The sequence below is a fragment of the Rousettus aegyptiacus genome, unplaced genomic scaffold, assembly GCF_014176215.1.
Source record: "Rousettus aegyptiacus isolate mRouAeg1 unplaced genomic scaffold, mRouAeg1.p scaffold_m13_p_10, whole genome shotgun sequence".
Classification (NCBI taxonomy): Eukaryota; Metazoa; Chordata; class Mammalia; order Chiroptera; family Pteropodidae; genus Rousettus; species Rousettus aegyptiacus.
This window is the reverse complement of record NW_023416285.1, coordinates 1,289,126-1,316,470: the sequence shown is the minus strand read 5'-3', so window position 1 is coordinate 1,316,470 and position 27,345 is coordinate 1,289,126. Positions and strand designations below refer to the sequence as shown.

At 40.3% G+C, this 27,345-nt stretch overlaps 1 protein-coding gene and 1 pseudogene across 15 annotated transcripts in view; one reads left to right on the top strand and one right to left on the bottom strand.

The window, feature by feature from the left end:
- The window catches only part of ADD1 (adducin 1), a 69,528-nt gene that overhangs the window by 40,335 nt on the left and 1,848 nt on the right, over positions 1-27,345 (bottom strand). The window contains exon 1 of one of the 15 annotated variants that reach the window (XM_016159202.2): positions 1,525-1,649. The exons of the other annotated variants lie outside the window; for them this stretch is intronic. The gene's annotated coding sequence lies outside the window, so the exon portion shown is untranslated. Of the gene's footprint in view, positions 1-1,524; positions 1,650-27,345 lie in introns of those variants that run through there. 15 annotated transcript variants of the gene reach the window in all.
- Positions 20,064-20,181, top strand: LOC118609247 (annotated as a pseudogene).

Sequence of the window (27,345 nt, the reverse complement as noted above, 5' to 3'; positions counted from 1 at the left end):
GAACAAAACAATAATGGCTGTCTGACATTTCTTCGTTAGATGTAAATGAAGCTGAATATTCTGAGCTAATGATACAATGTTCTACTTCAGTGTTAAAAAAAAAAAAAAAAAGACAAAAGGATATACAGTATTATGATTTCCCTATTAATAAACGGGTCCCTATTTTAAGCCATTTTTGTCAGTAAATAAGGATACAGGGGACTGTTTTAGAGGCAACTGTGGCTGTTTCCTGATTTGCAAAGCTGACTGAAAGAAAAGAACCTTTGTAAAACCAAGGTGCTCAAGAGAAGGCTGAGACAGCTCTCTTTTTATTACAAATTGCCATGTGAATGGGATGAGATAAAGACTCCAGATCAGACATGCACGCCTTCCATTCCTTCAATAAGGAAGTCTATAAACTTAAATCTAAACTTAAATCAAAATCAAAGTATACATATTCTGAGACCAACAATCAAGAATAAACACAAGTCCACTTTCATACTACTTGGTTTTCTGTCAGTTATGGCTTCAGGTTTCATTAACTTTTCAAGTTTTTAAGAAAGTGTTAGGACAGTAAGTTTTTTCTAGGAAGACCTCTCCAAAAAAGTTATTACTTAATCCAACTTTTTAAAAAAGAAATGGAAAAATACAGATGTAAAAAAAATTCCAGCAACATTTAGAGTATCTTAAAATAATTTAAAATAATTTAAAAAGCAGGATCAATGTCCAATACACAGATGGTTGCAACATAAATATTAAAATCTCAATACAATATTATAAAACTATCAAGATTCTTTAGCATAACATAAGAGATTATAGCATGTTCAAGTGAAAAACTATAAAATTTCCTATTCTATAACTTTATCAATATTATAATCACACACAGACAAGATAATATGGCAAATAAGCTATATTAAAGCTGAATAAATTGGTTCAAGAGAAGCACAGATCAATGTGTCTCCCTCAATAATCTATAAACTTGCTATAAGTTTACCTATGTGAAAATTTTAAGATTTCATGAATCTTAATTTGTCGACACCTAAATTAATGATATCTCTGGGAACAATACTTTCGAATAGACAAACATACACACCCAACACAACCCAAAAGTCTGGCTGAACCAGGACAAACAACCCTGGCCCGCCCCAGCGACACCTCCCAGTGACCCACCTTTCCTGCCCCATCCTCCTGGACTCCAACAGCCTCCCAGCGAGTTTCTCCACTTCCAGTCTCTCGCCACCCACACCAATCCATTCTCCACATCTAGGCCAGAGAGAGGTTCAAATGCCTGTCACACTCACTCCCCTGCTTAAAACCTGACAGGTATTAGGACCTTAGCTGGATCCCGATTCAAAAAAAAACTGTAAAATAAAAATCTAAAAATTACATGAGACAATTGGAAATTTGAACACAAAACAGAGTTGGAGGGCATCAAGAAATCCCTATTAAATATTTTAGGTGTGATATTATTACAGTCATAGCAGCAAGTTATAGAAATGTTTATGGATGAAATAACAGTACAGCTAAAATCTGCCTACAACTTACATGGTGCGGAAGGAGAGTGCAGGTTACATAAGGGAAACAAGCCTGGCCGCCGGCCCCTCACGGATGCTGGGCTCTGCTCGCCGTCAAGCGAACACACTTCAGTATGCTCTCTCAGGCAGATGTTACTGACGTTGAATGAAAAGACATTTTAAGATTAACATTCCTTTCTAATGTCCCAGAAGACACCGCTCTGCCTAGAATGTTATTTATTGACCCAGAAATAATAAATGGTACCCTGGAATATTCTTTCTTAGCAAAGGCATTCGTTCTAGCCCCAGGGTGAGCCATTCCTCACTGATGTGTAGCTAAACCTCGGATCAGAAACCAGACAAATTTTTGCTTCTCTCAGATATCTAATGAGCTGATTCTAAAGCTTGGGGCAGATTCCATTATTTCTTGGCATTCCCTTCAGGCACAGACATTTTGCTAATGGCTATTTCAACCATTCACATGATTTACTGCTGATTCCTACAAGGCAGAACACTCCAACCACAGGCTGAAAGAAGGTCACCATTAAAATTCTCTGAGTAAAGCATCTGCTAGAAGACCCAGAGGGTCTTGTCAGTTGCTAAATATTCTTAAAGCATATCTCAGAAAGCATAATGAGTGCCAGCTGATAATGAAGTACTGCTCCATGGAAAATGGACCAGGAGGTACCAAATATGCTCATGTGGTAATAAAAGTGGTAGCCTCTCCTGGTGTTGGCCACCTGACACCCAACTCCGGCCAGCCTTTGGCATTAGCAGTAAGAGAACAGGAAAAGACATGACCTCTGCAGTACCTTCCTTTATTCCTATAAACTCCGCGTGGTTAGCATATTTTCCCTAGAGCTACTTTCCACATCATGTGCAAGGCACCAAAGAGAAAAAGTTACAGAACTACTTACATATCAGTCAGCAAGGAGGAAAAGTCCAGTGGTGGGAGGCGGGAAGAGTGGACAGAGGGTGTTATGGGTTGGACTGTGTTCCCAAAAATTCGCAGTGAAGCCCTGACCCCCAATACTTCAGAATGTGACTTTATTTGCAAATAGAGTCCTTGCAGATGTAAGTAGTTACGATGAGGTCATATTAGAGCAGGGTGGGCCCCTAATCCAATATGACTGGTGTCCTTATAAAAGGGGACATTTGAGCACAGACATGAAGACCAGGTGAGGTGATGCATTTAGAAGCCATGGAACACCAAAGACTGTCAGCAAATCACCAGAGGCTCGGGGAAAGGCCTAGATCGGATTCTCTGCACAGCCTTGGAAGATCTCGAGACCATAAATCTCTACTGTTTGAGCCCCCCAGCTTGTAGTACTCTTGTCAGGGCAGCCCCGGGAAGCGGGAAAGCTGCACAGAAGAGGTGCTTTTAGAGCTCAGCAGGTGCTTTCAGGTGGCCCGGGGCAGGTGGCATTAGCCTGGTGAATGAACATCTACTCAGCTTTAAAGGCAGGCAGCACAGAAAACACAGCACAGTGAGAGGGCAGTCAGTGGCCCCTTCTTTAACACTTAGTGCCTGGCGCCCAGCTCAAGTTCTTAATGACCTCAAATGAACTAATCTCTCTTCCAAACCGTTCAGCCCCACTCATTCTCAAGACCCCAAACATCCTGCTCTGTGCAGCCTTCCCAAGGCCCTGAGCTCGGCACTTGGCCTCCTGTGCTCTAAGACACTCTATTCTCACCTCTCTTCGGCCATTTTCAAACAGGGCCAAAATATCTGTGTATGTGCTTGCTCCATCACAGTCTGTGGGCCCGTGTAGGACGGGACACTTCATTTCTAACTCATTTTGGTAACTGAGCCCTGAGACTTTCACACGTAGCAGGGATATACGCTTTGCTCCTAAAGTCAAGCATCTGCTGCAAGGGACACCCTAGCTCCTCTGGAAGGACTCCATGAGGTGCCTAACTCCTCTTGATGGGCTCCACGAGGTCCACGTCCAGAGTGAAACTGCACCGTTTGTTTTACTGAAACGAAACAACGCAGTAGAAGGTGGACCCGCCACCCAATGCGTGAGTGTAGCGATGAGTGTGTTAATTAGCCAGACTGTGGGAATCACTTCACAGTGTACACATACATCAAGTTATCATGCTGTACACTTTAAATATATTACAATTTTATTTGTCAATTATGTCTCAATAAAGCTAGAAAAATGTTAAAAGGTGGAGATGGAAAGAGTGACACGATTTTTTAAAATTTATTTTTCAGTTACAGTTGGCATGTGATAGTGGACTAATTTCAGGTAGATAACATGGTGATTAGCCACGCATATACCTAACGAAGCGATCACGCAGGTAAGCCCAGTGCCCCTGCCACCGTGCACGGTTATTAGAGTCACTGACTGTGTTCCCTACGCTGCACTTCGCAGCCCCCGTGACTCACTTTATAACTGGCAGCTTGTCTAACGAATCCCCTTCGCCTTTCGCCCATCCCTCCGCCCCCTGCCATCTGGCAACCATCGGTCCCTTCTCCCAATCTCTGAGTCTGTTTCTGGTTTGTTTGCTCATTTTGGTTTTTGGATTCCACTTGCAAGTGAAATCACATGTTATTTGTCTTTCCTTGAGTGCCTGTAGAGTGACAAGATTTTAAACAGGCTTGGAAGGGCTGACCTTTCCGGCTGAGCGCTGGCCGAAGGCTGGGGACAGGACTGCGCAGACAGCCCACGCCCTGCCTGGCGCCGCGGATGGGAAAGCAGTGGAGACGCGCGCGCCCCAGCCGGAGACTCACTACGCACTGAGACACGCTCGGTCCTGGAGACGCGCGTGCCCTCGACGAAAAGAGAGCCCCTCACGTCTACGGGCAGGAAGAAGTGGCCGACAGTGGAGCCCTCTCTCAAATAAAAGGGGACGCGACCGCCACGAGTCATAGGCCCCCCTTGCTTGTATTACCCAGCCCGTTCTCTACTCCTGAAGGACAGACACCCGCCCTCCGGGGGAAGACTGCTTCGCGGCTGCGGGCTGCCCGAGCGCACCCTGCGTGGGACGCGGAGCCCCACAAAGCCTTTAATCCCTCCAATCGGATCACTTCTATCCCCGTGTCTCCAGATGTTCTCTTGCAGACCAGACGGCTCGAAAGTCCCCTTTTAAACAATCGCTGTCTACTCTCTATGTGGTATTGATTTAAAACTCATTTTCACATGTATGAACTCATTTTCTGTGCAGATTAGGAAACTGAGGCACAGAGAGCAGCCAGCAGCGGGGCTGCTGGGCTGAGCTCAGGCTGCCAGCTCCAGGGCGCCTGCCCTCAACTCCACTCTCCCGCCGCATGGCCCCGCAAGCCCGAATTCAAAACAAAACCAAAAATGAAAGGTAAAACTGAATCCCAGCATGCTTCCCAGCCTCGCAGCCCACACTCAGGCTTTTAATGAGGAATTGCTTATCCGGCGGGTTCTCTTGCTCCCTCTCTCCTTCATGGTGAATGGAGTTAACAGGTCCCTGGCCTAATTTTCGGCTTTTACTAAGTTTTTACATCCAGTTATATACCTGCTGTGCTGTTTCTTTTAATTACAGCATTTAGTCAATCCCCTGGTGTTTGATTACAGAGACACCAGTTACTTGCTGAAGGCTGCAGAGCCATAGGTGGAGAAGAACTTGAAATGAAGACTATGATTTGGAGACTGCGCTCTTAAGTGCTTCTTATTAAACGGTTTTCTTGTGCTGACAAGGGGACTCTATCTACAATCCAAGGGTCACAATAGGCAGTGGACAGACCATTGAGCCAGGGATTGGTGGTTAGTCCCACTCATTCCACTGGATAACTTCAACGTGCATGAAGTCCTCATCTATAGAGTAAAAATATCTCCCTCATCTAATGATCGAATGAGATGAGGCAGCTGAGAGCACCTTGGGAATAAAACGAGAAAATGGGACAGAGGCATAATCATCATGTGACTCCCAAACTCCACAACGATTTTCTCCCGGATGCAGTTGAGGAGAATGCAACTAGAAAATGCGAGGGACCCAGGAGAGTGACCACTGCATGAACTTTATAAGGACAGTGCCACAGGCTGCTGCAGAGCACCACACTGCCACACAGATTAGGTTGCTCGAGCAACCCTGCATGAGTTCCCCATCTGCAGATGAAGAACTGACTCTGGTCAAGTTCCTCAGGCCTCACAATAAATAAATGGCCAAGTCAAGACCTGAACCCAAGACCAGTCATCCTGAACGCCAAGTTCATCTGCTGACCGCCGCACAGGAAGCCAAGCGTGGACATGACCAAGAGCAGGCGGGCCCACGAGGCCCTTCAAGCTTCCTCAGCACTACCTCCCCACCACTTAGCACGCGACAAGCCTCAAGACACATGTTTTAGTGGATGAAGAAATACAAATTCATTCTCCATTACTGACACCATGAAATGTGCTTTCATCCAAAAAAATATCTGAAGTGACAACCTGTACTTTCACAGGGCCCGTGAGCAAATACCAATCAGTATGCTCTTAAGCGCTTTCAAGAAGGAATTTCACAAAGGAAATGGCGATTCATATTTCATAAGAGGAATCTGAGAAGTAATTTTATCTAAGGAGTCTTGGAATTTAACGAGGAACCGCCAGGCCACAGGCAGGTCTCCACCATGGTTACTACTCTGCCTGCGCTCTGCGCCACAGGCCCTGAACAACTGTGTGTAGAGAAAAGCACACAGCGACTTTATCCTGACGCTGTCCATCGCTTTCTCCTGCTCCTCCGTGATCCTGTCCACTGCCCTTCAATTACCATACTACTTTTATTTAACCAGATTTTTGCTGAAGCAATGAAATCTTTCGAACTTTACTGTTTCACTGAAACACAACTTTCCCAAAATTTCATTTTCCCGAATTCTATGAGGGTGGCTTACAAAGTAAGGGTCTGAGTTAGATTTTTGTTTATTTTTCTGGAGGGAAGGGAAGATGGGGAAGTTTGGCAGGGTTGTAAGGAAGATTAAAATTCTGACCACAAAAACAGAGAGGCAGTTTTTTAGAATTTAATAGTAACTAAATGTTCTTTTTTGTGAAGTAATTGGTTCCCGTGAAAGACAAATGATAAAAGGAACTGAGACAATACCACTGTTGAGTGTGCCAAGAAATATATATTCTGTACACATAAAGGTTGAAACATGAGCGACTTTATTAACTCTGAGAGTTCTGAAAATGGTGCCAGGTCTTCCTCTTTAGAGCTAGGCAGGAAGTACTTAAAATCACCAGAATGAGCCTACGTAAAACTGCCAGAGGTGCAGTCTCTGCACAGTCATTACGCCAGCGGATGGAGGCTGAAAGCCATATTCAGAGCTATCCGGAAATTTCGCACACACACACTTTCAGATGGCCCAGTTTTCACAAAAGTAAGACTACAGCATCAAGTGAAAAAGAAAAAAAAAAGGCAAGATAAAGAGAACCTTTGAGAGGCGAAAAGGAGGATAGGAAAAATATTCGTATTTATTTGTATTTGTATGAAGAAATGCAGGAAGAATATACAAGAAACTTAAAGTGGTGGTTTGGTTGCAAGGAGTGACAACGATCTGGGTGGGTGGCGGAGATGGCCAGGAAGTCTCTATCATTTATACATACATTTAGCTTAATTTATTTTTAAAAAAAGTTTTTAAACAAAACACCATTAAGAATATAAATAAATGAACACACAGTGTAAATACACATATGCTTTACAGTTAAAATGCACAGCTGAAACTTACTAGATTTTGTTAACCAACTGTCATCATAAAAAATAAATTTTAAAAAAAGAACATAAATAAAATAATAAGTATCACTAAGGGTATCAAACGAACAGAACACACAGTACATTGTGTGATACCCAAGAGCATGATGATATCCAGCGCTCGAAGTTTCATGGATTAACATGCATTTTGTTACGGGCTTTAGTAGGCTGACCCTCCTTTACAAGTGATCGAATGCGGGTTCTGAGCTGCTGTTTGCCGTGAGGTGGACAAGGGAAGGTAACAAGGAGCTCCTCCTCACGGTCCCTCCGCCACCACGATTCTGCAGCAGTCAGAATCACTCACGATTACACGTTCCGTTAAAGCAGCACTCACGGACTCGGACAGCATTTCCTTCAACCCACGCTGGCTCCACTTCGCAGCCACTCCCTCCCTCTCGCCAAAGGCACTGCGGCTCCGGCCTCGAAGCGCAAAAGGGTGTTTCATTCTGTAAGGAACCAGAGACGATGCACCTTCCTTCTGGTGCCGGAACGACAGGTGGGGTTTACTGCGGTGAGCAGGCACCTGCCGCACTGACCGTGAAGTCCGCAGCATCCAGGGGAACGGTCAGCCTCGCTCCCTCGGAGGGACAGACCAGGTGTCTCCATTTCTGTAGTCTGGCGGCACCTTGCCCTGCCGGGTGCTGCACAGGAGGTGCCTGATAAACGTGTCTGAACTGAAGAGTTAGTAGACAGTGGACGGAGGACCTTACAGCCTTTCTGACTCAATGTTGTAAAGGTCACCACTGTCGTTTAAACGTGATCCCGTCATTTTAAAAGTAGGAAAACAGGCTCAGAGATGGGAGAAGATGGCCATGGGCACACAGGCCGCTGGTGTCAGAGGGCAGGGACCTGCTGTGTGTTGGGATCAGCCCAAGGCCCGTAAGTCGGAAGCCCACTGTGCTGCATGCTGTGAGGTCCTGGACAAGGGACTCAGCTTCCTCATCTGTAAACTGAGTGTTACAGTGACGACCTGGATAAATACTGTGAGAATCAGAAGTGCTGTTCAGAGAGCGTCCAGCAGAACGTATGGCAGGCGAACTGTGGACACACATTCAAGGGGGTATGATGACTGGACAGACCGAGGACCAGGGTCCTTGCCAACCCTATGGACATTACAAATTACACAGCACCAAAGTGCTTCTTGCTCACGTGATTTTTATTATTAATGACAGAAAACCGAACATTTCTGATCTCTGTCACAACTACAACTGGGTTCAAAACTATGATAAACATAGTTTTCAGATATATAATTTACTTCTCATTATCTACTACTTTCCTAGGTTAATATTCAAATAATTTCTAAAGTCTCTAAAAATTCCAACTGATATCTGAAGGGAAAAATTATGAAAGTCTTAAACAGAAATGAAAAAAAAAATGACCCAAAACAAATTTAGACAAAGGAAAGTTATGCCTCAAATTGCATATATTAGTTGTTACTTAATCAAAACGGTGCTATTTCAACAGTCATGACGCCACCGAGGCAGAGGGAAGAATCCAAACTCTAGAAGGCTCTGCACTCAGGCCATGGGACAAAGTAACAGAGCCCATGCAACCGCCACACACAACTAAAGTAAAAGCCATTATTTTCCCTGACTCTGTATTTAGACATCCACGAAATACGTACTGAGCACCTACGATGAGGCAAACGGGGCCAGGCACTGTGCTTCGACCTGGATACTCGGCAGGTACCAAGGCACAAAACACAGGTTTCCGGCTGCAGATTCCTGCTCAGATTCCTGCTCTGCCACTTACTGGCTCTGCACACTTAAGAAACTTTCTTAACTTCTCTGATCTCAGTTTCCACATATGAAACGAAGCTAACAACAGCAGCACCTCAAACAGTGACACGCGGGAAGCACTCCAGAGTTCATTATTAGCGCTGCTGTCGGAAATTCATGATCTGTCTCCATTATTAGAATGTAACTCCCAAGGAGGCAGACTTGTCTCTCTCATTCACTGCTGTATTCACAGAGCTAACGCTTAAGAGGCCCTCAATAAATATGTCCTAAGGAACAAATACACGCCAGGTCTAACATTCTGGACCGCGCTGCCAACCTGTTTGGACCCCAAAGGCATGTGACTGTAAGAAAAGCCGTCACTGTGCTTCATTCAATCACAACTGACGTACAACTGAAGAGACTCTGGGGATATAAGCGGCTAACTAAACAGACTTCAAATCTCACTCCACCACTCACAAGTAAGTTCCAGACTGCAAACAGACAATCTGTATATCAAACTGGGTTTTGTGTTTTGAGTTACCTGGGTTTTATGTTTCGAAGAATTACGTCAATTCCCAAAGTTGGTATAAAAGCAAAAGTAGCTGTATCTGTCACTGACAGACTGGATTTGGAAATTTAAGCAAGTATAACACCCAGAGGTACGGAAATAAGAAAAGGAAAAAAAGGAAAATTCTAGACCTCACCAGTAAGCATGCATGGCACCACAGTGAGGCCTATAACCTGCAGGAAGACCCAACTGGGTAAGTCAGGAGACCCACACTGATCAGACACCTGCAAGTACAGAAAATTCCGTGTAAATAAACCACTCTGTGATCCTGTTAAACACCTTAGGTGGGACTTTCTTGCAACACTAGCCTAACACAAGAATGTTTCCTCTGAAAAAAATATGATCAGGCACACTTTAATACTTACAAACAGTTGGGTGGAAAAGTGTTTAGTCATTAAAATAATCTTAGGAGTAATATGTAGGACACGGTCAATCCTTAAGTTGTTAGAACAGTGTATACAAAACTGTACTGCAGCCACGTAACGAGGCGAGTACACAGCAGAGACAGAGGCCGCGGGGCTGGACAGGGGCTCCGCCAACCTCTCCTTCACTGAGGCCCCAAGTACCTGTTGGCTGAAATAAGAACAGGCTGTCTGGCTACTTCTGAGTGGTCGTGACAACTCTGTCCTCTACCTGTCATCTGCCTGAAATCGATCTCCTACGGGAGGCCAGTAGATGCTAAGGAAATACATACGGGAGTGGCTGGCCCTGGGGTCTCATAGCTGCCAGTGATAATGGGGAAAAGAAAAGCTCTGGGTCACCAAGTTAAAACCTCAACCCAGATAGTTAACAGGAACGTGCCCTGGGCAAGCTATTCGTGCCACAGTATTTTCATCTGTGGAGGGGACAGTAATATCTATCTTATGAGACTACTAAGGAGTGGGCATGATAAGCTTTATACGATATCTGAAGTCCTGTTCCTCGCCTGGCACAATAAGCATGACCTGAAACTCGTTCCTTTGGCTTTCAAAAACCTGGAATATGATAAAAGATACCTAAAACTAATAAACACTGAGCAAATTAATCTTTAGGAGTTAAAATTCCCTGGAATTATTTTACCAATCTAAATGAATATCAATAGGCTCTCAAACATAAACCCAATTTTTAAAAAAGTAGTAAACTTTTGGGGATTGAGGGAAACCCTATAATTTTTACATATGCTTTTCATTTAAAAATGGAAACAAATTGGTTAAAAACAAGATCTAACACCTGTATATGTATAGGTGCTTTAAAAAAAAACACAATTATGAGGCTATAGGTTAAAATTTTAGAAATAAAATCTTTTCAATTTGGGGATGGGGGAACTTCTGGAGGACAGAAAAAGAGTCACATTCTGTAAAACAGTAACAGCTGATTTTACCCAAACACATGAAGCTGCAATTTTGTCATTGAAATTGTGGAAGAAATTCTTCCAACACAGAGTGAAACATTAAGTAGTATGTCCATGAAGGAGAAACTCTCAAGTCCAGCAGGGGCGATCACTCTTTTCAAAGGACACAAGAAGAAACTTATCCCTTCCATCTGTCATTTAATACTTAGCTAAGCAATACTAGCCCTTTTAACCTTAACTTAAGACAGCTTTGAACTGAGTGAATAATTCATCCTTTTCCAAGTATGTTCTACTGTGTGTCTAGAAAAGTCTTGAAGCACCTGTCTGGCAGCCTGAACTTTTCAGGGCTATACAAGATAGAAATGAGCCAACTTGTCGAGTGTTTAAAAGCCCAAGCCTCAAATGAGTAAAAAGCTTCATTTACTTAGGGGAGGCGATAATCAGGTCTCAAGAGCATGACATACTTATACATAATTTCCACAGTTTGAAACACTTCTGAAAAACTACAGCACACTTCAAGAAGCCAATAAAAATCCAAAGCACTCTCAAATAATTGTACCACCACAAATAAAATAAACACCCCAGAAAACATGACCCCTTTAGAATGTCCTAGTTGTAGGGCCTTGCCTGGAATGCGAGCTCAAAGAGTAGGTGCTGAATGAAACAGCAGAATACGATGTCTCTAAAATAACTGCTTCAAGAGTGAACCAGACATTGGAAAGTTTACAATACAGAAAGGTAAAGGGAACCCCCAAAATAGGTTAGGACTAAATATAAAGTTTCACTTCCTCTTTGGCTTACATACTCTGAAACAGAAGCAGAGGTTATCACTAAAATTATCCTGTTTTAGTAGATCGAAAGTGGCTGCTTTATTTGGTGTTTCTCTGATAAGCAGATGAGAATGAATGTTTTGCATGTGTTTATTTACATCTAAAATTTCCCACAAGGTCTATTAATTTCTTTGCCCACCTGCCTCTTTTTTGAAATCTTGATGCATTCCTACAAATTCGAAATAATAATATACATATTGACCTTCTGTTATATTTGACATTCCAAGACCATTAACTTCTGTAACTTTATTTTTAATGAGCAAATATTTTAACATTTTGCACATTTAGGGTCTACGAACCTTTTCCTCTGAGTTCTGCTTTTACAGAGAACATTATCATCCCTTCACAGGCACACGTCTAATAAAATGTAGCAGGAAAGTTTTAAGGCATTACCTCTGATAGACTTTTCATTTTGCTTTTTTCCTCTCTACAATCTTTGTAATTTTACACATTTCTCCTTAATCCATCTGGAATTTATTCTGATGAATGATGTTTTCCAGTTATCTCGTGGCCAATCATCCCTTCTCCCCAGACGCAGAGGCATGTGTCTCCACACCCCCCCGCCCCAGGACCTGCTGCTCAGCTCTGCACCAGCGGCGCCCGACTGCCGCCTCATAAGCCACACTGTCCGACCTTGGGAAAGTTTATCATTTTTTGTACCTCGATTTCCTCATTTGTAATAAAATGCATTCAAGGCATATGTTCCAAGGTTGTCGGAGCAATATAAATAATAAATGTAAAATATCTAGCATAATGTCTGGCACATAATGAATATCCTATGAATAGGAAAATTTTTAAGTATCTAATATTTGATGAGAACATAAAAGTGACATCCACTAAAATGCATCTCAAAAATTTCAAGAGCATGTACTTAACTAAAAGTTAAAATATATTACTTTAGTTAAAAATAATACTCTATTACAAACTCATTTTACCTTGCTATACTTTAAACTATCTGTTCTATCTGTATCCACACACGTAACACTAATAAGCAAGATTTATCATGTTAATTCAATCTCTAAATCAATATTCTAGTTAAGCTTACTGAAACAGACTTTGGTGTGGTTTTAAAAACAACTCTGGGTGAGGCAACTAAAGATAAGCCAACCAACCATCTGTCTCAGCTAAGTGAACTTTAATGCACCCCATCCTGTTTATAGTTCCAAAATTTGTCTAATAACACTAGTACAGAAAGGATCTGGCTTGGATCTTCGCCAAGATCCTATTAGCCTCTCAATGCCACCTGATTAATAAATGTGTTAGTTTGGACCCTCAGGGCCACCTTGGTTCTGATTTCAGTTCACCACTTATAACTTACGTAACCTTAGGAACACTTCACCTCTCTATGCTTTGGTTTCTTCATTTGTAAAATGCGAATGATATCCTTATCTACTTCCTTGGTTTACAATTAAATGAGTTAATTTATGTCATGTTTCCTTACAGAGCCTGGCACACAGTAATACAATAAAGCAATATAAAAGATGACATCTATTATTATTATAAGTAGCTACCGAATCTCCTTAAAAAGGGCATGGGAAGAACATTCTATGCTAGACACTAATTAACTGTCTTCCTTGAAATGGGCTCAGGGACACGGCAGTACCACTTATTACAGTTCCCTCTTACAAACTGCTCTGTGTTGTCAATTTCTAATGCAATCGCTAGACTGCGAGCTTACTGAAGGCAGGAGCCATTAAATGCTCTATCTTCCAACATTCCCAACACAATGTCCCAAACACAGACCTCAAATAATGCTTCTTAAAACAATATAACAGAGAAAAGAGCAATGAAACGAAGCCTCGGATGCATACACTGTTAGCACCAGAAGGAACTTTAGAAGTCATCTGGTCATTTTACAGATGATAAAACTAAACAAAGTAAAGACTTTACCAATATCTCATAAGCTGGAGCTGGCTCCTCCCAGTACCAAGAACACCAACACACCTAACTTAGTCCAATGAGCCTCCAACTGCATTTTACTATCACCTCACACTGAATACTCTTTTCCTAAGTTTTAAACAGGTACACAATCACTGTTTCCATTACTAATAAATATCACTTGGAGATCTCAAGTAAGGCAAATGTTTAAGCCCCACCACTCAAGTAAGATTTTCCATAAAAGCGTTATTTGCATACAATAATGTTTAGTCTCAAAACCATGAGACTAAAACTAGAACTCGGAATGTGAATCACAAAAGGTGACATTACCAGAGGTCAAATGCCAAAACTAAGCATTGCTGGAGGTAAAAAAATAAAAAAATAAAAAATAAATAATAATAATAATAAAGGAGTTGAGAATCCATAAGAGGTAAAAATGTTCTCAGGTGAGCAGTGACCCAGGCCCGGAGTAGAAATTAATATAATCTTCTGAGCAAAAAAAAAAAAAAAAAATCCTCAATGTTGACCCCCGGGGTTTTTCCATAGGTTAAAATCAACTAAATATGAGCTCCAAGTCAAAAGTCAACAACCCTCCCCAAAAAAAATCTCCATGAGTGACAGCCATCAGAAACATACACCATAGGTCTAAGCCCTCAAAGACTTCAAATACTAGAATTATAATAAAAACAACATAGAATAACTGTATAAAATAAATTAATCATAAATACAAGCCACAGAGACTATCAAAAATGACCAAGCAGAGCTGAAAAAGAAACCAAATAGAACTTTTAGAAATGAAGCAACGTTGAAAAAAAAATTTTAAATCAACTAATAAACAGCAGCTTCAACAAAGATAAAAAAAAAATTAGTGAATTAAAAGATAGATTTGAAAAAATTACCTAGAAACCAGCAAAGGGAGACAGGAGATGCAAAATGTGACAGAAAACATAAGGAGTACAGCACAAGAAAGTCTGCTACACCTTTACTGGAATCACAGGCAGAGATGATAGAGTAAGAGTCAACGTCTGGAGAGAAATGGCTGACACCTTTACATAGCTGAAAGGCACGGATCCGCAAATACCTAGCAAAATAAAGAGAAATACACACTTTATATACATTGTAATGAATACACACATTAGCAAAGGCAAAAATAATTTTTTTTCTAAAAGCAGACAGAGGAAAAAAAGACCACCTAACAAAGGAATGACAATTAGACTACTGGCAAACTTTTAACAGAAACAACAAAAGTAGAGGAATAGAATACCTTTAAAATGCTAAAAGGAAATAACTGTCAATCTGAGTTTCTATATCAAGCAAAACTATCTTCCAAGAATATGTGTGTGGAATAAAGTCATTTAAGATAAACGAAAACAGAGCTCCCCCTATAGACCTGCCATAAAAGAGCTTCTAAAGAAGAAAAATTGATCCCAGGAAAAAAATCAGAAATGCAATAAGGATTATGAGTAAAGAAACTACTAAATAGGAAGGTAAATCTAAAAAAGTTTTTGGATGATATAGTAATAATGTTTAGTTTATGAGGTTAAAAAAGGCTAGGCTAGAAACACTGAACAGCAGCAGCGCATAACTTGATTACTGAGTTTAATAGGAATTAAAGCATTTTAACGTCCTTGTTTTGTCTGCTAGAGGACTATAACATTAATTTCAGACTTTGCTAAATATGAATGGTAAAATAACAAGGGCAACCACAAAAAGAACATGAGAGAGCATGTAATTTCCAAACCAAAAGAGGGAAGAATATAAAGAAAAACAAATAAAACAACTTGGCTGTTTAAAAAGGCAATCAAGGACGGAAAAGACGGCAACAGAAACAAGCAAAATGTAAGATGGTAGAGGAAGTACACATTTATCAGAATCACAATAAATGTTAAGTGCACTAGACTGGGCCGGTTAAGACAGACATTGCACCATTGTAGCAGGCTGCTTAATGGCCACCGAAGGTACCAGTCCTGATCCCTGGAAGCTGAAAATGTTACTTTTCATGGCAAAGAATTTGGGGATGGTACAACTGTCCTGCATTACCTTGGAGGGCCCTAAATGCAATCACCACTATCCTTATTAAAAAAAGGCAGAAGGCAATTCCTTCTTCTATGTTCTCTTGTATCGTATCAGATACAAGAGGGCAATTTGACCAGGACACAGAGATTGCAGTGATGCAGCCACAGCCAAAGAATGCTGGCATCCATAAGAAGCTGGAGAGGCAAGGAACGGGTTTTTCTCCAAAACCTCCAGAGGAAGTTCGTTCGTCCCTGCAACATCTTGATTTCGACTCATTGACACTGACCTCAGACTTCTGGCTGCAGAACTGTGAGAAAAATTTCTGTTGTTTCAAGACACCATGTTTACGTGATTTGTTACAGCAGCCACAAAAATAATAATAATAATAACGCAACCATAAAACATAAGAACAGAACACATTAAGTTTGAAAATAAACAGATAAAGATAGGTAATCAAGAAAACCCCAACCAAAAGGAAGCTGGAGTATCTATACTAACATGAGACAAAAAAAGACCATGAAAAATAAAAACATTTCTTTAGGATGAAAAAACCACTACATAATGATAAAACATTAACAGGAAGATGAAAAATATATATGCCTAATAAAATGGTATCAACACATATAAAGCAAAAACTGATAGGACTTGGAGAGAAATTGACAAATCTATATCGTAATGGAAGACTAAAACATTGCTCAATTATTAAAAGGAAAAGTAGTCAACAAATTAGTAAACAGTAAAATGAAAATGACAACAATGTAGAGTGGCTCTATACTGGAGTGGTTAGCACGTCTGCTTTACAGACAGAACGTCCTGGGTTCACACCCCAGGTGGAGCCACAGGCCAGGCCCCTGGTGCGCCAGGCCCCCCAGCATGCCAGGCCCCGAGTACACAGAGGGTGTCAGGCCCCGGGTGAGCCACGCAGCGAGCGCATGGGAAGGGACACCCCGCCTTCAGAGACCAGTTCTTAAGGGGAGAGGGCAACATGCATCCGTCAGGGATGGGAGTGGGATGGAGGAAGTGGAGGGGAAAGAAAATGACTAAATGCAATTAATTAGATCATTAGAAGTATACAGAACCTTGCACCCTCCTGCTTTCCAAAACGAATTAAAGACTACATATTCTTCTCTAGACTACAAGAACATTTGTAAACACGTACCTCATATCCGGATGGAATCAAAGAAAATCTCAACAAACTCCAGAGAATCAGTAGCATACAAACCACTTCTCTGGTCATAATGCAATAAAACAAATCAATAACAAATCTTTTTTAAAAAAAAAAAAACACATATATTTGGAAATTTAAAAGCACACTTTTAAATAACTATGGACCAAAGAAAAACCATAGTCAAAATTTAAACATACTTACATAATGAAAATATTACACTTGAAAACAGTTGGCTTCAGTAAAAAGTTACTGCTAGAGAAATGTATTGCCTTAAATACATATCACAAATAAATAAATAAGTGACCTTTTACTAGAAGTTATTGAAAGAACCTAAACTCCAAACCATTTAGCAATCATATTCACTATGCTTTATATAACCTATATAATTACATAATTTCTACTCTTTAAAACTGAAACTTAGATTATAGCTACAAATGTTCTGATTACCTGAGTTTAAAAAGCACAAACCATATGTTCCTTCAGGGAAAAAACATGTACATCGTATAAGATGGAACACACGTATCCATTCTTACAAATGTCATGCAGCCTTGACTTTTACTGAGAATAAAGATGATGGCACGGCTTTTTTCACAGCACAGTGAAATCTGGGGTCAATGGCCTCAAGAGCTGAAATAATGTACAAGTAACTCATTTTATGAAAAAGTACTGGCAACCTTCCACAGTTGCAGTCGGCAAAATCTGCATTATTTTCATGAGGATTCTACTTCTCTCTAGTGCAATATGAAACAAATGAAATGGAAATAATCCACCAAGAAAAATTCAAATATATTTCAAAACAGAACTGCAGGCTTTATAAAATAGAAATGATAAAAAATAACTGTGGGTGAGTGAAATGAAACATCTCAGTGGCCTGAGCAGCTCTGGCAGGGATCCACGTCCTGCCCCTGCAGAGAAGGCCCTGGCGGCAGCCCCCGTGCAGCCGTCCTCCCAGATGGCCTCTCTGACGCGAAGAGCCATGAGCCCTTGAAGAGGGACCTCTGTTCATCTTTGATTCCTCAATGCCCAGTACAATGTCTTGAAGACCTCTGAACAAGTTCAAGGAATTAATGTCTCCTAAAATGCTACTAGTACCGTCACTGAGAAAGTCCAAAAGTTCATGCCCTCGTCATTTGACTAAAAGCTGGAAAAAAATGCTGCCACGAGGAAATTCCCTGCTTTCCGAAATGATCCATCGAACACCCTATGCAGTAAACAAAGCACATTCAATATTCCAGATTCCCTAGGTCGGTGACATTCTGGTGGTTATGCGGCCAAGGTACACTGTGCTTCAGTCCCCATGGACAATGCTCAGAACTGAGATAAAGAGTATCTGGATGGGGCGTCGTCTAGCACCCCTAAACACAAGTGGATCGGCAGCAGGTGCCTGCCTACAAAAGTGGACACTCAGCCCTATCTGGCACCACCTCTGACCCTCCCTCCCTGCCTGAAGCTCTGTACAGCGAACTGGATTAATGGTATCATCTGGGAACGAGACTGGCCTATTAACTAAAATATTCTCGAACCTTGGAAAGCATGGCTTAACCACAAAGTTCTTGCTAAACTGTAAATGTGTATGGCTGCAATGGACAAAAATATCTCTGCAGAGCTTAGATTTATTATTATTTTTTTTTTTAAAGGTAGGAGCAGCTAACAAACAGGGCTCTCTATTGCCTTCTGTGCCCTTCCCTCTTAAGTCTGCTTCTCCCTCATCTATACACTGGAAAAGGGAAGGAAAGGAAAACACGCTGAGAGCAAACTCACGCACCCTAAGTGTCCAAAAGTTCGCTCGCCACGGCCCCACGACCACACTGGCAGTTAGACAAGATGATTATTATTACCATTGCCGTTTCAACACATTAGAAAAATGAGTTCAGCGAATTTCACTAACTTAATCTGGGGCCACATTTTTTGAGTGGCAGAACTGGGCTTGCACCCTGACACTGTATCCCTAATACCCAGCATACACCAATAACTGACAACAGACTCACTCCAGTAAGAATAAAACTCCTACTGCATTTGTATTTTTACAGCTTTATTTTTACAAATTCACGTCATAAAATTCACCCATTTAAAATATACAATTCAGTGGTTTTAGTACATTCAGAGATGTGTAACCATCATCGCAATCTAATTTCATGACATTTTCAACACCCAAGAAGAAACTCCCAACACTGCAGCAGTCACTCCCCACTGCCACCCCTCCCCTCTCCGCTAGCCTCTTTTTCTGGCTTCCTTCACTCAGCACGACAGTTTCCAAGTTCATCCCCGTGTAGCCAGGTATCAGCACTTCATTCATTATCATTACCAAATAATATATCATCGAATGGGTATACTACATTTTGTTTACTCACTCATGGGCTGATGGACATTTGGGTTGTTTGCACTTCTCAGCTATGAAAAACAGTGCTAAGAACGTTCATGTACAGTTTTTGTGTGGAGGTATGTTTTCATTCAGCATTTGCATTTTCAAAGTGTTTTTACAACATCCTCTCCTTTTCATCTTACAGCTGCTTCACTTTATGATGGAGAAAACTGAAGCTAGGAGCAGTTCAGCGACTTCATCACCCATTGCAGGGGAGCCCGAGGTGAACCTGCCATAAACCCCCACCTTCTAGCTGAAGACTTGTACATTCCATAACACCACACTGCTTTGTCTCCTCTGCAAAGAATTTCAAGCAATAAATAGTGTGTAGGCAGAAGAGGAAAACCATTTTTTTTAGGTAATGGGCTCCCTAAATTATTAGCAATCGATCAATCAATCCATAAGGGGAATTTAAACTAAGCCTTTCAGAGTAAGAGAATGGGAGAATAAAGCTCAAAGGGCAAAATGAATTAGACTTTCTCCCCCTTCATTCCTTCAAACTCTAATTTCCTGTACATAGGTCAGAACAAGCATTAACTATTAAACACTTCTGTTAAAGTTTAATATTATGCTATATTAGGATTCTTAACTATTTTAAGGACTTGTGATAGCTAGTAGGCATTGAACTAGGAGTGTAGCATATTTAATTTACAAACCAAATCTTACATTCCGTTTTTAAAACCTTAGAAGATAAGGAATTCAAAAAAGACATCCCTTCTACTAGCCAAAATAACCTGCTAAAACACGAGGAAAATAAACCCAAAACAATATACAGGAGTCACAGGAAAGTGGGTTTTTTTTAGTGACTTTAGACTCTCAAGGAAGGTAGGAATTTGTATAAAAAGAAAATGCTGCCATTCGTCATCTCCAACACATGAAAAAATGTTGAAGTCCTGTTGCTAATGTAACAGAACAAAGTTCAAAAATATTTATAGGAACAAACAACAATTCAAAATCCAACGATGTAAAATTTACAGTGTCTGGCAACCAATAAAAATTACTCGTCTACAGCCATGCTACCCTGAATAAGCCAATCACATTTGATCTCGGAAGCTAAGCAGGGTTAAGCCTGGCTAGTACTTGGAGGGGAGACAACCTAGGAAGACCAGGTGCTGTAGGCATAAAAAATAAAAAATAAGGGATTGTAAGGTGACAAGGTCCTTGCAATCTGTGAGGTCAACCAAGGGTTGCCTCACCTGAAAAAAAAAAAAAAAAAACTCATTCAACAAGCAAAGAAACAGGAAAGGATGACCCGTATTGAGGAGATAAATCAATCAAAACCACCCCAGAACTGAAAGAGAAGTTAGAATTAGTGGACGAGGTCATTAAAGCAGCACAACTGTACTCCTTATGTTCAGAATCTTAGAGAGATGGAAGACATAAATAAGATACAAACTGAACGTCTTAAGATGAAAGTTACAATGTAAATATAAAAAAATTATGCTGTACAAGACTAAAGGTAAACATTGTAGATTTGTGAATAAAAAAGACAAATAAATGAACACAGCATCACTGTGCTGCAGGAAAACTTTAAACAGTCTAACTGGCATGGAATTGCAGGCCTTAAAGGCAAGGACAAGGAAAAGGAACAGAAAAAATATGTGAAAAATAATGGCCAAAATTTTCCAAAATTCAATGAATACTACAAACCAGCAGATACAAGAAAGAAGCTCAAAGAACTACTGAGCACAAGAAACACAAAACCTACTGTACACAAAGGCACCTCGAACTGCTCAAAATCAGAGCTAGAGAAAATCATAAAAGCAGCCCAAGAAAAAGGACATGCTGTGTAGAGGAACAAAGATAAAGCAAGGCAGCCAGTTTCTTGTAGGAAATGATGCCAGCAAGAAGACTGTGAAGCAACATTTTTTAAGTAAGTAAAACGTAAAAATTGTAGCTCCAAGATATTGAGTTCCAAATCTTTTGGCACAAATCTGTAATTTTGTGTAGCAAACTGTGGCAAAGGCATCTATGAACTGCAAGCATTACATTTTTCTCAAACATTACCTCATTTTGCTACATTAGATATAACACATTTAGTATCTGCTTTTTTAGTACCATGTTTTATACTCAAAAGACATGAGATAATTGCCAGAGGCGCAATTAAGAGAAGTTAATGCACCATTAGTAATTGTTCCTTTCTCCTTTTTTCCCCCCAAATATCTTTTAAATATGTGATATAATAAGTCACACACTTGAGCAGCAACTATCACTTATGAAGTACCTTTCATTTAACCTTCAGACAAACCCTCTGAAGTGGATGAGGAAGGTATTATCATACCTACTGCAGGGGAAACAGAAGTTCAGAAAAGGGAAGTGATTTGCCCAAGGATTGAGGTAGAGGAAGTGGTGGAGGTGAAAGTAGGAAAGGGGCTTGTCATTTCTTAGGTTCCTCCTCGGAGCCGGGTATTATGCTAAAAAGATTAATTTGGCAAAGAAAGTTACACAGCTGGGTGTAACAAAGTCTTTCTAACTCCAAGTAGCTTTCTATTAAACCACAACTGAAACAGGTAAAACAAAAGGAAAAACAAACTATAAAAACTCATTCTGGACTAGAACTAGAATACAGTTGAAAATTCCACTCAAAGAAAACTCAAGCAAATTTCTTGATGAAAAGAAAGAACAGTCTTTATTTCATTTATTATAATCACAAAGCCCCCAACAATCACCCTAAAACCAATACAATATAACATTTCAGAGCGATATTTCTTCACAGAGCTCCTTGACTTAGAACAAAACATGATGCAACAAAAGAAAGTCCACTGGCAGACAGACAATTCGGTCCAGGAGGCAGATGTCTAATTTAATCTAATGATAAAATTTAGACTCTTTGGAAAGAAATCAGCAAATGATGCCCCCCACCCTTTCCCGCCAAGCCAAATCCAGCCCAGTATCCATTTTTATAAGGGCCACAAGCTAAGACTGGTTTTTAAAGGTTTTTAAAAAAAGAATAACATATAAAAACATGGATAGTAACATATGACAGGTATGAAAATCAGTTCAAACTTGTGTCCATAAATAACATTTTATTGGAAGTTATGCTCATTCATTTACACGTCTTCTATGATGGCTCTAGTGCAAGAGCAAAGCTGAGCAGTTGCAAAAGATCACATAGTCCTTAAAGCTTAAGTATTTATTATCTGGCCCTTTATCGAACAGATGCTTTTAAGGGAATAGATGGGCCACGCCTTTAATAAGTTACCATGGACACTATTCCTCACAACAAAGCTTTAAAAAAATTAACTCAAGATCACTAATACAACAAATATTTCTTAAGGACCCGCTCTGTGCCGGGCATCGTGCCAGACTGGGCACAACGCCTACCCTCATGCGGAAGACCAGGGACCAGGACTTATAACTGAGTGCCTAAACGGTTGGGACCAGGAGCATAAAAGGCAGCACAGCGGGGTGGCTACGAGCACCACTCTAGGGTCAGAAGCCCCTGGTCTGAATCCTAGCTCCACCAGCTCCTGTGCGGCCTTGCAATCACCTAAACTCTCTTCTTTCTTTTCCATTTGAAAAAGAAGATTAACAGTATCTACTTAATAGGACTGAAGTAAGATAAAATGAGATAATACATAAAAGTACAATGCCTAGCACATAGTAAGTGTTTAAAATGATGAAAATTGAAGTTTACAAACTGGATTTTAGAAATTCTATTTTGCCAATTAAAAGTATATCCCAATTTTTCAACAATCATTTCAACACAGAGGGCCAAACCCCTAAGGAAAGTCCAGAAGTACGTAACCATGACACAGGTATAATGTGGAGAGCAACCCCTCCTTCCCAGAATGGTGGTCCTGCGTCCACCGCGACACTGGTTAGTGGGGGGCCACTGTTCTAAGAGCAAGGCCACAGAACAGTGGTTCTTAATCAGGGGCCGCATCTGAATCACCTGGCCCAGTTGAGATTCAGCAGATGTAGGCAGAATGTGTGTGTGTGTGTGTGTGTGTGTGGCCACTGGCCATAAAACATGACTACAAAAATTTTAGTCTAAAAAAACTTCCATTTCTCCTTCACAGAATGGCATTTTTTCTTTACCCACTGTACCTAACTTTTAAAGATGTTTAAATTCTACCTTCTTTATGTAGCCTTCCCTGAAGATTTACAATCTTGTTTTTAGCTATTGGTTTCCCAAGACTTAAAAAGGCTGCTCTTAAATTGTTCGTTCATTCCACAAATATGTATTGGGCACCTATGGCATGTCAGTGTGCCAGGTTATGGGAAGCAAAACCAAGATGTTATAGGAGATGAAGCTGGAGATATGGGGAGAGGCAGAGCCTTGAAAGCCTGCTCCAGGAGCTCAGGATTTATGTGCCATGGAGAAACACGAAAAAGCTCTCAACAGGGAAGTGACGTGATCCAGTCACGTCACTCTTTCTAGCAAGAACAGAGAGGAGCCAGCTTAAACAGTGGATAAATCTGGTCTCTCTGCCTTTGGGGAGTTAGGGAATAGAAAACCTACCGTAAGGGGCAGTCAGGGAGACCTCTTTAAGGGACATTTACGTGGAGATGTAGAAGATGAGGAGGAGGCCAACCATGCAGGGCAGTGTAAAAGCCTTCCTTCTAAGCAGAGGGGTCAATACGCAATTCTCTGAATCAGAAAAGAGCTAGGCAGGTTCTAGAAGACTACTTAAATACAGCATAAACGAGTGGCAGAAAGTGAGCTTGGAGATCATGGTAGGAAGTTTGGATTTAGTTCTAAGTATAATGCAGAGTCACTGGGGTATTTCGTTTTGTAAAATTTGTGAGGTTTGTAAAATTACTTATTTTATTCTGAATGCATAATCCAGTTACATGAATCAAAATTCAAAAGGTATATAAGGTGCATGCAGCGAAAGCAAGTCTCCCTCCCACCCCGTCCCACAGCTACACTGTTTCTTAGAGGCGATCACTTTATCAGTCTTTAAAAGGTTTTAACAAGACAGAACATGACCTAATTTATATTTAATGTAAGTTGCCCTGGCTGACAGGTGGAGAACAGGTAGAAAGGAAGGACTCAAGGAGAGCAGCTGGAGGCTGCCGTGACCCAGGGCTGATTCAGGATGCCTTCCGAACACAGAACTGACAAAACAGATGTCAGCAAGACGACAGTAACGACCAGAGCTACAGGCGCTGCTTTTCACACACTTAGTTAGAATCTACAGGTCTAAATCTTAGACTTTAAAGCTTAAATAGTCAGCATTCAGTGGGAGGACAATGGGTGACAACAGAAAACTAAAGTGTGATATTAACAATCTAATAATGAACTTTCGTGTCAGTATAATTTGGATGATTTTATCTCAGAAATGGCATTTCTGAAACCGAACTGTATACTTCAATAGAGGGGCTGAAATGGCAGCTGTTAAAAAAAAAAAAAAAAAAAAAAAAAAAAAAAAAAGAAAGAAAGAAAAATGTAGCACTGAAGTCTTTAACACCTGTGCTGTCAACCGCATAGAGGAGCACTGTGCAGCTGAGAGAAGGAATGAGAACTATGTCTGTCCTATACACCCACTGGTGCCAGATGTGACGTGAAAAAAAGAACACTGGGACTAGGGAAATGCAAATCAGAACTACAGCGCGATACCCTGACATTAGGATGGCTACTGCAGCTACTGTCAAAAAACAGAAAACAACAAGTGTTGGAAAGGATGTGAAGAAACTGGAAACTCTGTGCTCTCAGTGAGAATGTAAAATGGCACAGCCACTATATAACAGTATGGGGGTTATTCAAATTTTTTAAATTGAATTACCATATGATCCAGTAATTTCACTTCTGAATATGTACCCAAAATAATTTAAAGATCTCAAACACATATGTTCATAGCAGCATTATTCACAACAGCTGAAACATGGCAGTGTCCGTCAGCAGACGAATGGATAAGCAAAATGTGGTATATATACACAATGGAATACTACTGGGCCACAGAAGGAAAATCCTGACACGTGCTACGACATGGATGAAACTCGAGGACATTATGCAAAGTGAAATAACCCAGTCACAAAAAGAATACTGTAGGACTCCGCTCGTATAAGGCACTTGGTACTCAGAATCAGAGAGACAGAAAGTAGAATGGTGGGTGCCAGATGCTGGGAGGAGGGAAGAACAGGGAGTTACTGCTTAATGGAGACAGAGTTTCAGCTTTACAAGAAAAGAGTTATGAGGATGGAGGGGCTGTGCATATGGATGGTGGTGATGGCTGCACAACGATGTACCTGTATTTAATACCACTAAACTGCTTACCTACAAATGATTAAAATGTTAAATTTTATTAATATTTTCCCACGGTAAAAAAAACAATTTTAAATAGCATGGTTAAAAACATGTAAAGCATACTAAGACTATAACCATAAAATTACAAATTAAAGAAGTTAGGCATCCTACCAAATGGGAGAAAACATTTGCAAATCATGTATCTTAAGGGATTAATATCCAAAATATATAAAGAACTCATACAACTCAGTAGCTGTAGGGAGCCATTTTGGGACATGATGGAAGCCATCATGAGGCACTGAAGAAGTCACGCAGCTAGAAGCCATAACATGGCTACTGAGTTTGCTTAAACAATGGTTCTAGGAAACAAGAAGTTGAGTTACCTTGGCGAGCCTCGTAAACTCACCTTTTAAGGTAACAGAATGTTTTACAACTTTGGAAACAGGGCTATGTATGCTCATATGTAATTGACAAGCATTGTTATAGATATGTATGGTGTGCTTTGCTATGGTAACATAGTGATTGATTATGGTATTCAAAAATCACGTAAAAAGACTATGCTAAATAAACTCGGGGCTGCAGCTCTGACTGTATGCCTTCCTGGAAAGATCTTTTCTGTCTTCTCTTTTTTCCCTTAGGCTTCACCCCCCTCTTTCAGGTGCTGTTCGATCTCAGCTGGCTGGCTCCGGCAAGTAGCAAAAAAAAAAAAAAAAAAAATCCAATTAAAAAGTGGGCAGAAGATCTGAACAGACATTTTCTGAAGACATAATAGTTAACAGGGACGTGAAAAGGTGCTCAATACAGATGTGTACAGTGCAGGATAAAACGATGAGTAATTAGAATCAAGAGGTTTGTCTTAGAAGAAAAAAGATAGTCGTAAGACCAAGAAGGTTAAATAGAACTCTGTCTTCTTGCTTTACAAGTGGAAAATCAGTAACCTACGATCTGTGCACTGGAAAGAACTGGAAACAATGATCACCCTAGTAGCAAGACTGGAGTTACTAAATACTATCATTAAAAGAAACAAAGGTCCTTATAGAAATGGATAATTTCAGGGCAGGGACAGAAAATATCCAAGATGAACATACTGTAGTTTGTCGCAGCAGAAAGAAGAGCAAGGACTATTGGAGTTGTGTCTAAAGGACCTAGAAGCCAATTTAAACAGGTTACTACTGGACAAAGATGGGACAATCTGAGCATCAAATAAAGATAGTATCTACAATGGACTGAACATAATAAATCTGTTTAAATCTATGAGTTTGCAATGATAGAAACACATATACACAACTCACTCGCTATTTCTAGAGAATATCGACTCATTATTTTGAAAACTAGTAAATAATGGGAGAGAAATTAAGCATTTATCCTGCCTTTCTTAAAGGAGCTATAATTCAAGGTAACAAAATTACGAAGGAGAAATTTCTCTTTATAGAAGTATTCCAACTAATAAATGAAGTTATAGAATTAAAATATCCACATTTTCAATGCCTAACAAAATAATGACTCTAAGTATAGAGCATCAAAGGCTGCTAACAAGAAAACTATTAATCCTTACCTACTCACCTATGAAGTCTGCTTGCCAAAAATAAACCAACCCTGAATCTGATTAGACCTTCAGATCTAACTAAATTAGATTAAATTTACAGTAAATTCTGTGTAAACTACAATACAGAATAAAATCCCGACGGTGTATATAAAACGCCACAGGACAAACCATCAAGTTTCAGCAACGAATAAGTTAGATATCAAAAGATGGAGAGAGAACCTATCTATTAAAACAAGTCCCAGTGTATGTATGAATAGCATTTGGATCTTGATTCAAAACTTAAAAAAAAAAAAAAAAAAAAAAGCCAATCAAGAAAATTTTAACACTGGTTCGACATCTGAAGGTAATAAGCAATTTTGTGACAGTGGCATTTGTGTTTACCTTTTTAAAAAGACGTAAGTAGATATACATACTAAAATATTTAACAGTTAAAAGGATATGACATCTCGGATTGGGAGTACAGATAAAAGAAGATTAGCTATGAGTTAATAACTGTTGAAGCTGAATGAGGGTAAATAGCAGCTAATATACTATATATGTGAGACG